At 46.0% G+C, this 16530-nt stretch overlaps 1 long non-coding RNA gene across 1 annotated transcript; it reads right to left on the bottom strand.

The window, feature by feature from the left end:
• Window positions 1-782: 782 nt before the first annotated feature.
• Window positions 783-16014, bottom strand: LOC114441812 (uncharacterized). The gene is made up of 3 exons (XR_003671281.1): window positions 15878-16014; window positions 15190-15341; window positions 783-1034 (listed from the first exon to the last, which is right to left on the bottom strand). It is a non-coding gene; the product is annotated as an uncharacterized LOC114441812 (long non-coding RNA).
• Between the last annotated feature and the right edge of the window lie 516 nt (window positions 16015-16530).

The raw sequence follows: 16530 nt of genomic DNA, 5'->3' as shown, positions 1-16530 counted from the left end.
AGACCATTGTGAAGGAAATTTTAGACCAACACGACGCATTACCCGAAAACAAGATGCTGCAAATATCAGTACTGTTATATGACAGATGCTTTCATTAATTTTTGGAACCAAATGTAGCTCAAAGGTCACCGCGCTGGAGTGCAGAGGGACCGGGTGACCGCTGAGAAAGGTGAGGGCGGCGGCGGTGATTTACAAAGCGGGGCGATTGTCCGCTTTGGAGTGAGACTCAAGCACTTTCACACCCAAGGTCCCTAACTGGATGGTCCTCTTGCAAGGTTTACAGCGAGCTTGCTGGGAATCGCTTGCAACCAGCAGTGAAAATCGCTGTTATCAAGCCAAGCCTCATAGAAAACACGCTTCCCCATGTTTTCTATGACAAGAAGACGAAGTGACTGAACACGCAGGCATCTCAAACATGGTGCCAAACTGACCAGCAGTTATCGCTGGATTTGTAGCGCCACGTTCCAACAACGGTAGCCATCCCTCAGAAAGAGAGACGATGCAGAAGCAGCTTCTGATTGTGGCATTTTACTCGGTTTTATGCGGCCTGTACTTCTCAGGAATGAGCAAAAACTAAAAATTAAGACTTGACAAGATTAAATTTAAGACCTTCTGGTTGTTTTAAGACTTTTCGAGGCCTAAAATTTAAAGTTTGAAATTTTAGACATTTAGACTTTTTAAGACCCTGCAAGAACCCTGTGTTTTTTTTTTAAAGAATAGGAGTAAAATCAGCTTCCACACATTCTGCAGGAACCCTGTTGTGATGAGTCTCATGTGGGCTCTGTGAATGGACAGATGATGAAGGTAAGGATCATACTGAACATCAGTTGCTGTCTCTCACTGTTGACTGGGGTCCATTGAGGCTGCCCACAGCCTGAAGAGTCCTCCACTTCTCCAGCTCTCCCTTGTCCAGCCTCCTCGGCTCTCCACTTTTGGTGGCCCTCGGCCCTCGCGGGGACGCTGAGAGCTGCCAGCTGAGCTGCTGTGTTGACAGCTCGTTCCCATGGATGGTCACCGCTGCCTCGCTTTGTATCCTGAAACAGACAGGAGGAACACATCACCGCTGAGGGTAAGCACGGGAACGTTTCATCATGGGGAGCAGGACAGGTAGATATATTCTATTATTCACAGCCCGGCGAGGGCATCAGATCTCCCTGCCGATCGCTACAGAGGCCGGTGTCAGAGGTGACATCTAACAGACAAGGGCTTCGGTGACAGCCGCCGACAACGCCACCGCCGAGATAAGTCCCAGGCGTCCCGGCAAAGGGCCCTACTCTGGAGGGATCAGGAAAGGTCACCTGGCAACACAGGTCAAAGCTTTGATCCAATCAGAGGAGGAAAAAAAAACCCAGCTTTTATGAGTGAGGGAAATGGTCGGCTGTCATTTTGAATTTCTGAGGCACAACACAGAGCTAAAAGGAAGCAGGCAGCGGCCCCATCATTATTTAATTCACAGCTCGCCTCAGATGCTTCTGGACTAAAACACAAGGTGGAAACAAAAAAGGACCCATGATAAGCGTGATTATTAAACTGCATATTTTATGAGGCCCCTCCCGATTAGAAAGTCAATTGCCGGTTATGTATTCACGCAGGCTGTGAAAAGGCACTGAGAGAGTGACCCTCAGGCTTGACCTCGCACGCTTTGAACTTTTTCTCCTCGCCACCCCCCTCCTGTCTCTCTCCCTCCCTCTCTTGCTTGCACTCGGGAATGAATGCTTTGATTTGGGCCGTCCAGCTGCATAAGTAAACCACATTACATTTTAGGAATGTAAATAGCAAAAAGTGCTTTTGTGAAAAATTCATTGGATGCTCCCAGTCGGACCACATAATTATTTAGAGAGCATATGTAAATACCTCTTACGATTATGGAGGAATGCACACTATTTCCCTTTCAATGCCCTAACCGGTCATTTGGTCTGGAGATAGGAGGTCACAGTGGGGAAACGCAGAGTGCAGCGATCTGTTCGAGGAGCTCTAAGTGCTCTTTAGACCCCAAACATGAGCCAGTGTCTATTACTGGAGTATCATATGGAGCGCTCCAGGCTGACACAGCTGCAGACACGCTATGATATCACTGCAACTTAATATCATTCGTCAGGGTTTGGAGACATAATTTGTCAGGACTGTCAGCAGAACGCATCATCATCATCGTCCCACATTGGCTAAACAGACACGTTAAGCTGGAGAACATACCAGATAACTTGCATGATATGAGCTGTGTGTATTTTTGCAAAGATCAAGTGTGCTTTACTCCGCGCACCACGTCTGCCATATGTAGAGAGCTCAGATCGGCTGCCATCGCTCATCACTGCCTCCTCTCACAGGCGGTGCTGACTTCCTGTCTGTCTGTGAAGATTGCCTGTCTCAGGGGAAGAGGACACATCTCTGGATTGACAGGGTTGCTCTTTGTATGCGTGTGTGTGTGTGTGTGTGTGTGTGTGTGTCATCTATCCACAGTAAAGCACCGACTGTCCTTCCACGTCCTCTACCATACATCCTGTTATGCACAAACAGTGAATCATCCCTCCTCCCTCTGATCAAATGCAACAACTCTGACAACCAAACATCTCCTCAGCAAACACGCAACTTCCCCAAAGGTAAGGCTGATATGATGTGAGTGAATGTGTGGAGAGCTGTGATCTTTTTCTCTGTCAGACATCAGTGTCTTCTCCCAAGACAAGAGAACGGCGACAAGACGAGGCAACAATAAATCGTGTTATTGAGGAGGTGATTGAGGAATAATAATTAATGCGGCATGGACAAAGATGCTCTCTAAAGACCGGCCTGCTGTCCCCCCCGAGGGACAGAATGGGGCTTCAATTAACTGACAGGCGGACGTATTAGAATTTCTATCATGGGCCTTGGTGGGCTGGTGGGATGCAGGACTACAATGCTTTGAAAAGCAGTGTGGTTTCCCCATCAAACGCGTCCTCTAGGTCCTTTGATCTGCTGGGTGGTATGTGTCCTTGGAGATATGTGTCGACTTCCTCAAAGCTCTTTGTTGCCAGCACCTCATTTTCCTGTGCTGAGGTTTAGAGCAGCGGCGGCGGCAGCAGCAGCAGCAGCAGGCGTTCTCTCTCAGACAACAGAAGCAGAAGCAGCACATCATGTGACACCAGGTGAGTTTTCACATGCAGGATGCAGCCAGTGATTACAAACTCAAACACAAATGCACCGTATGTTCATAAGGTCCATATACAAACATATGAAATTAAAAAATATATGTGCATTTTGTTAATGAACTATGTATAAACCCTGTTTCAGGCTACTTTTCTGCACCCTCCACCACAATGCTTTCAGCCATGAACTTTACATTTTCCAACAGCTCTGTGTTAAACTGGCTCCTGTGGAAGACATTGTTCTATATACCACTATGTAGAGACAGCTGTGGACACCATGTGCACATATTGTGTCTTCTGTACTGCTCTCCTGTTCAGCTGTTCGGGCAGACCATGTTTATACATGCGCCATCTTTTACAGGTTCAGTGCACATGCAGTGCTGCTACTTCAGTGATTATGCAGAATGTGTGAATCAAATCAAACTTTATTTATATAGCACCTTTCAAACAAAAACTTTGTAACACAAAGCTTTTCAGAAAGCACACCCTCACCCTGAAATCTTACAACATACTGTACGTACATACACACACACACACACACTTACAAACAGCTACAGTGTTATAAACACAGGATCCGTCCTGCTGGGTGAATGTCTGGCTGGTCGGGTGGTGTAAGCCACACTGCATCCTGATCTGCACCCACCCAGAAATCATTAGGTACTACTGCTGTGTCATGATTAATCTATGTATTCTGAGGTTTTATGGACGAATGGAAAATGTCCTGAAAATGTCCACACTTAACAAATCCCAGTTCTTCTCCACTCATTTATGCAGCTTTAGAGCATGTAATGTGGATTTAGATGATACTTTTGTGTGTTTGTTGACACAAAAAAGCTCAAAGAAAGGATCTTCCCAGTTTGGTGTAGAAGAACTAGTCTGTCCTGACCTCAAGGACACTGGACGCCTACACTCATCACCCTTTAATAGACTGTACAAATGCTAAATGAGCTTGTAGTCTGGTGCTTCCATACATGCTATACGTGAAGGTATTTGATTTTCTCCTTCTGTTTCAGTTGTTCACACTTTCTCCTCTAATGTGATCTGTGCTGCAATAAAAGTAATTTTTGAGCAGAAGCAAAAGCTGCGCCACTCAGTGACGCTAACAAACCTGTCGACAGGTTTAAATGCTAACAACGGTGCAGGAAAGCATTGCAAAGACCTGATGCAGAGCTATAAATCAGGAGGAGAAGTAAAATCCTTTCATCTGGCATTTTGTTTTAACCCTTATCTCAACTCTGAGTTGTTCTTGTGCATGAGAATTTTTAGAGTTACGCAACCACATCCAAGATCAAGATCAAGAGAACAGGTTTCAGTCTGATCTGCTTTGTATTACTTCCTTCAACAGCCTACGGTGAGGAAGCCGTGAGCGTTTGCATACGTGATGTAAACCTGACATGTCAGTGGCCTCTGTGCTTCTTCTGCCTGTTAAACCCCCCCAACGTGATCACTGACGTCAGCAGCCGCTCTCACCGGCCGGCTCTCCCTTGAACTGCCAGGTCAGTTTCCTGTTTAAGGCTCTGACACAATCTGCATGAATGCTCCATCTCGCAGCGCTGCCTCCCTGTGAAGTGCTGTTCAGGTTACATTCCTCCCAGCCAGAGCCCTCGGCCCTCCCCAGCTGCGGCAGATCTGTAAACTGTTTACACTTCACTTCCCACACCTGGAACAGGGCCAAGGCAAACCTGGAACAGGGCCCGCAAGAAGGAACAGACAGATCGGCTCTTAGACTTCAGCAGGAGAGGAGAGCGTTTGTGTCTTGGGCTGGGGTGGAGTATTGACTCACCGACAGCGGCCGGCCTGCTCTCTCTGCTGAAGGGAAAGTACAAGAAGAAGCAGATCTGTGGGGCCAGTGAGACAAAACGTGAGACTGGATAATGTGCAGGTACTGCTCTGCTCTCCACAACAGCCCTGACCTGTTGAAGTATGGACTCCACCAGACTTCTGAAGCTGTGCTGTGGCAGTGTTGGATTTAGAGACCTTAAACTCAAACCCTTCCTGAACCATTGGTGCTTTGCTACAGAGAGCGCCATCCAGCTGAAGGAGGCCATCAGTGAATACTGTTTCCATGAAAGGTTGCTAAGCTAGTTGCTACATATCAAAGTAACATCCACATGAATGGCCGGACCAAAGCTTTCCCAGCAGAACATCACCCAAAGCATCGCTCTACCTTCTTCCTGTCCTAGTGCCATGTGTTCCCCAGAGAGGCATAGCACCCATCGGACCCTGCCACTGTCTGCTGGATCAGACCACACGGACCAGCGAGCCTTGCCTGCCCAAGACCCGGTTTTCAACAATTTTAAAAGGCAATGACCACTGCATAATGGAAACAACCCACAAAAGCTTCACCGTTGGAGATTCCCTGACCCATGTGGTCCTTGTCAAAGTCGCCCAAATCCTCCTGCTGACTACTAGATCTGCAGCTGAAGATCGTTTGATTGTCCATGAATAATTAATCAATGTATTCTGACATTTTATGAACAAACCAGTGAAAAATATCCCTGTGAACATTTCCTAGCTTCCATTCATTGACTAATTCTTGCAGCTTTAGAGCAGGTATTGAGGATGTCAAACAAATGATCTTTCCATTTTGCTGTGGAAGAACTTGTCTGTCCTGATGTGATATATTGTTGTTGGTTGGCCACATACTTTTGCACAGAGTGCATTGTGCGTGCATGACGTGGGTCCCTGACGTTTCCCTGAAATCCACCTCTGACGCTTCGTCGTACGTCACCACCCGAACCCCAGAGAGAGAGAAAGAGAGAGAGAGAACATCACAGCCAGCGTGTCCTTAAGCTGCGTTGCTTCTGCCCTGTCAGTTTACTTGCTCGTGTAAATGCGACTCCAATCCCTGACATATTCTGCAAGCGTGATGTAAGTGTAAGACAGAGAAGAAGTCATCAGTCCCCCCCCGATGCTCGCAGCGAGGAGGAAAGCATGTAGCTGAGAGAATGATTAAAAAAACCTGACTCAGTGTAAATGGGGTGAGGGATTTTCAGGGAGTAAAGGCAGATATATGCACTGCAGGCAAACACATCATTTGAGAAGATAATCTGCAAAAGTGTGCCATGTGAATAACAATTATTATGTTTGATGATTATGTTTACAGCTGGAATAATGAGAGAGAGAGATATATGCATTGAATACACATGGGGAAAAGAGAGGGAGAGAGAGAGGGGGGGGGGCTACATCTGTTTGAAGTTGGTTTTCTATAAATTTTAGTGGACTTAATACAACAAAAATATATGCCACACACATTTACACTATGAGCCTCTTAATTGCCCCGTGTCCAAGTAAGTGACAGCAACAACAAAAAAAAGGCCACTTTCAATGGTTGGAATTAGGAGGATGAGAGATAGAGAGTAAACCCATAGCCCCAAACTAGCATGTCCTGCAGTGACATGTATATTGAATACCAATCAGAGGCACGGGGGCTCGCCAGCCTGGGCGCAGCACTCATTTCCAATGCACACACTGTAGCTCAATCAGTAGGGCCCTGCCAGATAAAAAGGGATTGCTTGCCTGGCTCTCTGAATATTAGCTAATGCCACATTTGCAAGTCTTCAAGAGTAAAAAAGGGGGAGTGGGGTGCGGGGGAGGGCACTAAGAGGGGAGATGAGGGAGATATGAAGGGATGGAGAAACCAAAGATAAAGATAGAAATAGTGCGAAAGCATTAAAAAAAATGTGTTCTGCTCTGTTTGGTAGAAAAAAAAAAAAGAGATTATTTCTCGCAGTAAAAAAATGCTGTGAATGGCTTTGTAGTGCACAAGTGATGGAAGTGATGCCTGGATGGGGATTATGCTCTTTTCATCATAAAGCCCCATCTGGTATACTAGCAGGACCACGTCTGTCCAGGCCTCTCGCCCTTTAAAGTGCCGGCTTGGGTTACACATCAATCCGGTGCTATTGCAGCTGTGCCGATTCTGCACATACATGGCGGAGCAAACATGCACACACACAAAGAAATGCTCATCAATTACCAAAAAAAAAAAAACAAGTGCAAACGCAAACAGACAGATGGAGGCAGACGGACACATGTACCCTCCTCGTTCCCACAGAAACAATGCTAAAACTCAAAAGGGACTTCTCTTGTTTTTGAAGAGCGCACATTTCCAACTTGAAAGAGCCAACCATAATTAAAACCAATGGGCAGCAATGCGAGATAAATGAATCGCAGCAGCGTTCAGCGGACCCCTCCTCATCTTTTAACTAAACCACTGGTCCGGTGTCTGACAGATGTTCCGGCTCCATTTGATGTGAGCGTGCCCATGTGTTTGTACGAGCATTTCTACACGTCTGACTGAAAGGACACCATCGTTTGTCATTCCCCTCATCTCCATCATGGCAGCATGTACACACATAAACCCTATAGTGGCCTCAAATCTATATTAGAACCAGATTTTGCTTTCTCTCTCTCTCTCTCTCTCTTGCTCTCTCTCTCTCTCACACACACACACACTGCAGTTAAATATCATCTGCCATAGTACACCTAAAGAGGAATACTGTCTGCTATCTGGGGATCTAATTAATACACATACTGTCTTCTATGATTCCTACATTAAAAGCTTACACGTGTTTTGGGAATCAGCGGGATGTAATCATTAAATATTCACTTAGAATATTTAAAGGGCATTTAGATTGTTCTGCAATGATTAATGTGACGCAGGGAGCTGCAAAGGGAAAGTATCATTAAAACTAAGTTTTAATTATGTACATTAATGATTTGAATCACATTACAACCACCTGAAGTCAAAAAACCTGCTTTAAAAATGCATGTTTTCCACAAAAATTACACTTTAGAAGTGTGAAAACAGAATCCTCCGATTTCCGCTGGTCCTTAAATGCGTCCTGTGATGCAAAATACGACAAAAACCTAAGGCTAAAATCCAGATATTCCATCAAATCCACTCTATTACTCACGTCTCAACTAATTAAGTGTTTGCTGTCTGTAAAATCTCGTCTCTGTTGCTTCAGTGAACAATGTGACAGAAAACTCTGGCAGAAGAGAGTCAAACTAATGGGTCACTTTTCTCCTGCAAATGTACAATTATTCTTTTTTAGAAGAGACATCAGCCTTTCAGCCACAAATGATATTAGATGTCACACGTTAGCTTGAAGCTATGCTAGACCTTTAATTCTCCTGTCTAAATTGGCTGGAAGGACGTCTCTTCATCTTCAGACCGTGTCATCCTCATCACTGGAAGAAAGGCTCGCCATCATTATCTCATCATCTGCCTATTCTCTGCTCGTCCCTACACCAATAGGATCTGAACAAAGAGGATAATATTACAACTGTATGAAGATAAATGGAACTCAATTTCACTGGCATTAAAACAAGCGTTTGATTCATTTAATAGAGAAAACGATAATAAGAAATTAATTTGATTTGTTTGGCATGAAAAGGTGGTTGGAGCTCTCCTCTGACCAGTCCAGATGAAGAAGTTAATGTAGCTTCGCCTTTCAAAATAATGAACAATGGAGAAACAGAGAGAGAGAGAGATGGAGGAGGAGGTTTGGGGGAGTAATGTTATAACTGCTGTTAACACATTGGTGGGCCTCAGCTGTTTCCCAACACTTGAGCCTGCAGGTACATTTGTTTGCCCGTCTCCTGCTTCATTGTAGTGCGGACAGTATCTGGACAGCCCAAATGACAACGCTGCCGGCAAGAGACAGAGAGAGAGAGAGAGAGAGAGGAGTTTGACGGACGAGGAGTGAATAAAAGGAGGCCTCCTCCTCCTCCTCCTCCCCCTGTCAGCCGGTCTGGACAGCCCTGAGGTGATCAAACCTGTTTGTAATCCCGCTCTTCCTCTTCATGTCTGTGTGTTTACAACCTGACCACATCGCCGCTCCACACTCTCTCACGGCTCCGTCTGTGGTCCACGTCTCTCTTTATTAAATCACATGTAGGAAGAAACATGGGGATGCATTCATTGTCCTTGGCTGACAGCGTCTCAGAGACACAGTTGAACAGAGAGTTTTTTTTTCCTGACAAGTGATGGGCAATTAATTTGCTCAAACTGCTCTAACCCCCCCCCCCCCCCCTCACACCTCCTCCCCTCTCTCCTCATATTCGCATGGTCATAATAGACATTTCCAGCCCGGGGTGTGAGTGAAGTGTTTGCCGTCTGACTGCCATCCGATGGTTTGTTCCACGTCTGGTTCGCTCTTGGGAAGGAATGCAGGCTCGGAATGACGGCGTTTCTCCTTCGTCCGTGCTCGGCTTCTTTTCAAACACAGTAATTTGTGGAAGGGGACCCCAGCCATAGATCACAGGAACTGGATCTGGTGGTGGTGGTGGTGGTGGTAGGGGGGTGGGGGGTTTGGACGACCTTTGGGTTGCAACTCTGGAACTTCTTCAATGGAAACAGCATGGCTTTAAATGGGCAAGCTCTGGGTGGTCCAATCAGCCTCAGGATGACATTTACTGACACATGTGTCTCCGGCAATTGATTCTGAAACATCAGCTTCTTTCTAGGGTTGTTATTTAGTCCTCAGCAGCTGATTACATGATGCCACAAATGATCCCGGGTTTCCTCAGGGCCTCCGCGGCCTCTCTGACATCTCAATCATGTCAGCTTTTATGAACTAAAAATCTAATACTAATAACCTTTGTAGGGAAAGCAACAACTGCGTGTTTAAGTCACGTCGCCTCTCGGGGTCAGAAAGCAAACAGGACGGCTAAGAGCTCATCACATCTAACCCCAAAATGTTCCTAATCTGCATCACAACAACAACAATCATCTCACTTCGGTGGTTTCTGCTGCTACAAAAACCCCTCGACCCTGCAACAAATCTGACATCATTGTCCGCAAAGTCTCCCTAGAACTTTTTGTTGGTGTGTAATTTCAGAGAAAGGGGGAAAATCCCTTCCTTCCAGCTCAGAAGCGGCCATGAATGGGCTAGATTTTCTCCTTCGTATCCACACCCAGTGAAAGATTCATGGTCAGCATGGAGGAACACATCATAAACAAGACTTCCTGAGCTAATTCTCAAGGTTACAACCTGCATTTGAAGCCAAATTTTTCCCCTATTTGATTACATTGGATTTGAAGGTCAAGCGGGTTTTTCTTGCCATTGCACGTGAGAAAATCGTCCAACAATCAGACTCCAGTGAAGCATGTGAAGCTTCAGCATCTCATATGAAACAGGCCTCATATTTTTTTCATGCAAGCGTGGCTTTAAACCCTGAATCCTCTGTGTTACCTTTACAAATGCACCAAAGGTGAAAACAGGGCAGACTCATAACAGCTTCCCAATTTTCACACTGATTCTGCCAGAAAATTGCAAAAACATCATTTTATCAAAACTATTCCTCTGCAACTTGTGATAAGAATGAAGCAACAACATGGGTGTGATATTTTGTAGTCATTTTAAACATTTAAAAAAATAATACAAACTACCAGCTTGCAACATTGCAGAGCCACAACCGTGTTTATATCCAACCAGAAGCTCATAAAGGTGCTTTCACCAAGCTGGGGGGTGGGGGGGCAACAGAGGGCAAGGGAGGCTAAAAGAAAGAAATTCTGATCATGACCATTTCATGGATAAGCCTGGATTGGAAAAAGAACATTGATTGCAGAGATTTCGAAGCCTCAAGGGGACGGAGACCGTAATGGCTACCTGCAGTGCTTGGAAAAACACCAGAGCGCACCCCCACCAAGCCCTCCATCTTCCACGGAGCTACCAAACAGCCCCAGCTTCTGCTCCGGTCAGCCAGCGAGGAAATAAAGGAAAAATCCTCCCTGCGGTTTGAAATAAAAGGCCTGACGCCGGGAGAGTTTTTCCTCCACTTTGCTACCTGCAGCTCAGGCACATTAGCCTCTTCAGTTCCTGATCCACATCCCGCAGTGAAATGAAAACCAAATTAAAGTTAATGCTACGTGACATTTCCCCTCTTTTCACAAAATGTTCCTGGCGTTCCGCGTCTGTAAAAAAAACCACCTGCAGGAGTGATTTGCTAAAGTGGAACCCGGAGCAATCCGATGGCTACGTCCAGCGTCCTGAAGCATCACACCAGCCCCAGTAAGGGCAGTGTTCAATAACTGCATGCCAACAGTGAGAATAAATAATGCATTAATACTTTAGAGCAAAGAAACACAGCTCTAAGAGCATCAGGCATGATGGAGACCCCCTACCTGGCAGCCCCTGCATCCATGACCCCCGCTGTTCGTGCATTGTCGAACCATGGCGGCCCATTGACAGCCTCCCCCGGATTGCCAATTTCCCGTTGGTGGTCCAGGGTTTCGCCTGTCCTTCCTCAGCATTGTGCAACTGGAATAGGTGCGTCCTCCCCTGTTCACGCTGCGGTTGTAGCTCCACGATCTGATTGGACAGCACTGAGCGAGACTTCACCAGCAGAACATCCCTGTCGTCATGACAACTTGCCAATATCCCAACAGGGGTGTGTTTGTGGAAGGGTGGGGTGGCGGGGCACGGCTGCTTCCTTGCCTCCGACTGGAAAGTGACAGGAGACGATTCATTTTACATCATCGTTACCTCACCGCTCGCTTCCTCTTTTGCTCAGACCTTAGCGGGCTAAGCTAATCTGAGTAGCCTGCGGATCTGGGAGAATGTATGGGACACGGTCTGTGAGTCCACGACCAGCTGTCCCATCAGGGTTTCTCAACCCAATGTCTCGCACCACAGGATGCCAAATCAGCTTAAAGCGACGGCTGTAATCGCTGCTCCATCACATGACATCCAGACGGCGGGATGGAAAGCCTGGCTTCTCACTCCAACCAATGAAAAAAGTTTGCTGAATATTATCATATTCCGTCCATACACACACACAAAAAACCCACAAAGGGAGCTGCAGGTTTGTCTGATGCCGAGAAACTTTTGAGAAAGACGTTTTACTTTCTTTTCCCAAATGGCTTTTGTCATTTTAAACCAACACTTTTCTTCCACTTCCTTCACATTAAAATCTGACAACTATTGTGCCGGTTTATCGTTCTGCTAACTCAGCATACACTTCAGTTCAAAGAGAAGAAACCAAATCCCACAGAATCGGGCTGGAACAGAGCAAAAGACGTCGACAAAGCAAAGAAAGAGGAGAGAAGAGAGGGGGAAAGTGAGAGTAAAGTAAAAAAGCAAGCCATTATCTTGTTGTCAGCCATGCTATCCGCAGCACAAACAGATGAATGTTTGGCGGGTGAGACACCCGCTGTGCTGCTAGCCTGCTAGCCTGCGATTAGCACAGAGCAGGCGGCTGGTTCCCAGGATTCTCTCCCAGCTACCTCCTGCCGAGCTGGAGACGATGACCTTGGCCGCTGCTGGAGCTCTCCTCCCCTGCTAGGAGTGAATGGAGGGCCTGGACGCGGCGCCCTAGCCTCCTCGCTCCTTTGATTGCTAATCCCCCCAAACATTGTACACCACCCGGCACCCTACCTGGCCTTCCAGCCGGAGGCGGCTTGGTGGCGGCCATTGAAAGCAGGTGATGAATGGGGCATAGCTGCAGGAAGCCAGGCTCCCTGGGTAGCAGGGGAGCTGTGCAGGCCCACAAAGCTGCTTAAAAGAGTCCAGAGAGTTCTGAAGAAAAAAAAAGGATGCCCCCGCTTAGTCCTTGTTTTTAAGAGAGAGGACAGCATTCTGCAAAAGACAAGTATTCACACTGAAGCTTGATGCAATCTGCACACACACAAATCACATGGAAACACAAAGAAAAAAAATCATAACACTGCTGCTAACCGGAGGAGCCGGCGTACGTTGATGGAGCGTGGTCTGGGAGAATACAACGACTTCTTAAAGTGATAGCATCCTATTTTTTTTCCTGACCACCGCCCAGCATGGGTTACAGCTTAAATACAAACCCGTAACAATGACAGAGTCTCTAGCCTTTATTTTGACACAGCGTTTCGACCACATCGGCGTCCATTCCAGGATGTAATGTATAGAAATTCACTATGACACATGCAACATTTTCCCATGAAAACTTTTCAGCTAGGCATTGTATTGAATCCACCATGACAAACAGAATGCACCAATACAATAACAGTTCTCACACAGTGGGGATGGCGGCAACACTCAATTCTGCCAATTCAGATTTTCGCCACAGTTACAAGGAATTTCCCAAATTCCCCACCCACCCCCTGTACAAAAGAAGAGCACAGCAAAACTGAAAGCACAAACCTTCTCATTGTAACGTCAGCAGCATGTTCAGGACAGACTGCTGGATGCCAGACTCTTAAGGGGACCGGAGCTGAATTCAATGCCTCCTGTCAGAGGTGGTAGTAGGAGGGAGGGGGCTTGATGTGATTATCGCCCCCTGCTAGGGCAGCGGATAGTGAAGTTGTCTGGCGCTGGCAAGGACGCTGAAGCAGCACCGCGGGATGCCCCCCGTCTCCTGCGGAACATCGCAACAGGGGGTGCGAAGCATCCACCATCATTGTGGTTTGTGTATATGTTTTATGTGCTGATGGTCTATAATACAGACAGAAACCAGCAACCCCACCTCCCCAACCTGAAAACATCCAAGGTCAAGGTGTTGCTGCTGACTGGTCACTTCTGGGCTTATTACTTTTTAATGCACATGCCTCAGCGTGCACGCCAATTTCAACATAGTCCCGAGTGTGTGTACATATTTGTCTTTGCCAAGACAGTGAATAAAAATCTTTCTTTTTTACCCGCCCGAGGATTCCTTCCCTCCTCCCCCTCCACAACTCTCCTTCGCTCCACTGAGGAGTTCATCGCCGGCGGCTCGTATCGACGGACCCACTGCAGCTTATTGATCTATGAATTTGTACAATATGATAATAACAACACATCTTTTTTTTTTAGTGGTGTGTCGTAATTCTTTCACATTAGAAAACGCAGCTTACAGTAGGCGTAAGAACCGAACGTAAAGATTGCATAAATAAATCAGAGTGATGGAGGCCTCGGGATCATGAAGCTCCACGCTGCAGCGTGTTTATGCAGAGCTGACATGATGCTGGCAAATGTGACACAGTGACACACATACCACATTTGACTGCTGCTGCATGTTCTTATGCTGCTCTGACCACCCAGGCATGAGATCAGGAGAGCGCTGCTTTTTGGGTTATCAGGGCATTTTATAGTAGATGTCCCCCCCCCCCCCCCCCTCACACATTGTACCACCCCTCCTTTGCTTTCTGTGCTGTCCCCCTGGAGGCAAAGGGGGTAAAATAAGACTTCAAAGCAACTCCAAAATAGCCCTGACACAAACTCATTTCCTCATGTTACATGAAGGGGGCTGGCAGGCTTGCTCAGACTGTTCTCCGACTCCTTCTCTGTGCTGCCTCATAACAAGTGAAGCGGTGACGGGATGCCATTTTGACGGAGCGATTATGGACAGTCTGACATAAAAGAAGCCAGATGAGGGAGGTGGAGCGGAGAGGGAAGGGGGCGGGGGTGATTTACAAGGGCCTATCTGTGGGTCATGCTGGGCATGGGGATGAGATGAGGAAATGAGAGCTCATTTAAGGGGGAATGCTATTAGCAGCAAAGGACCACAAATGACTGCAGCGTGGGACTATATTAAGGCGGAGCAGCGAGGAGCCCGGCGGCTTCAGCTGTTAAAACTTCTGCTCCTGACGTTCGACCGCAAATCTCAAGGAGTTCAGAGGAGTCGTGTTTGTTCTAAAAACACAGGTTAAAGGGTCAGAGCACATAAAAACAGCCATGTTTAATGTGTGTTTGTAAAAGTTTCCCCAAGAGGTGAAAGGAATTTCATTTAAGCAGCGTACATCAGACAGATATTTTTCTTCCTTTTTCTTAAAATATTTGTGGTTTAAATCCAATAACAATGATCAGCAGCAGTGATAATTACAGTGATTAATTACTGGATTAGATTATAGATCATAGATAGTGCAAACGTGCACATTTATTAGAAGCCTAGTATTTCAATGAGCAATGCTACAAAAGGTCATCCTTCCCCACAGTTCTCATGTATTCCAAGGTGGGAGTCCACTTGATTTGTAAAACCCAAAGCAGCTGGAAGTTGCAGTTCAGAGTCCGTATAAAAAGTCTCTTGGATTCAGTGTCCGTGTTGGTGTGAATGAGTATGTGAGGAGCAGGCTACAGCGCCTCCTACAGTGCTGGAGGAGTGTACTCACGTTCTTCAGGCTCGAGACCTTGGATAGCTTGGCATCTGATCCAGGGACCGGGCCTGTGTGAGCGGTAGACTGAGACTACTGAAGAGCACCACGGAACGCCACAGGAGGTCCTTCCTGCCAGTGGCCATCAGACTCTATAACTCCTCCCGTTTCTGTAGGGAGAAGAGCTACATGATCATGTCAGGCATCACTGTCATTCCCTCCACTGGTCTATATTTGTATTTACTTAGCACCTTATATCTATATCTATTACAGCCATGCAACATATATTGTGCTCAGTCATACTGCTTACTGTACTTTTATTGACACTTACTCTTGTATTTAATGTAACTTGATAACTCTGGCAAAAGAAGTTCCTTCGGGATTAATAAAGTTTTATTTTATCTTATCTTATCTTAAGACAGGGCCAATATTCATTAACACTATTTCTTAGCATTCGCTTATATCAAAACCAATGCTAACAGCAATATTATCTCCACGTGATTCATTTTCAGTGTTTTTTTTTAATAGTAATAGCAGTTCAAAAGCAATAAATGCAATAAGGCTTATACGGTTTTAAAGCTCTTAATATAATGTACCATAGTACATAACCCATAATAACTAACTGACACTGTCCAAGCCAACCACAACACATCAGAGGCTAGCGTTAGCATGCTAGCATCGAGCTAACAAGCAAATGTAAACTCACCAGCTCCAGCTTTACACAAACAGTCAACAAGGCGTTCACACGAGGGGTAGAGGCATCTGAGGATTGAGAGGTAAGGTAGTCGGTAACGGCAGTAAATGTATAAAATAGTTTTAAAACGATCAAAGGGCTTCCTGCTCTCACACACACTAATAACAGAAGAGACCCGGAAGTCCCGCGATATCTCGCGATGTTTCAGACGAGAGAGCGAAAACTCTCTCAGCCTGTGCACATTGTAAAAAGAAATACTGGGGTTTAATTTTAAATAATAATAATAAGTCAATATCAGACACTGCAATAAAATAAAATAAAATAAAATGCTCTGTCCTCTCTGTCCCCCGCAGCTGCAGCTTTCTGTCCAGTTTGCTGACATGAACCAAAAACTTTAGCTTTGATCAAAGATGTTGTATTGACGGTAAGAGTTCTCACTCCAATGACTATTCACCGTCATACACACTATGACCACACAATGAGACGAGCGATAAACAGAGTCAGACATCCGCCGTGAACAAGATCTTTGTTGTAAGAAGACTGATTTTTACGTGCCTTGTTTCATCCAGCAGGGTGCATAAACACGTGAAAGTACCGTCGTGTAATCCACTGATTTTAGCAATGTAACTGTATTCTGATTACCATCTCTTTAGACTGTCACTGTA

Source organism: Parambassis ranga, chromosome 1 (assembly GCF_900634625.1).
Source record: "Parambassis ranga chromosome 1, fParRan2.1, whole genome shotgun sequence".
NCBI classification, from domain to species: Eukaryota; Metazoa; Chordata; class Actinopteri; family Ambassidae; genus Parambassis; species Parambassis ranga.
This window is presented reverse-complemented; position numbering and strand designations above follow the sequence as displayed.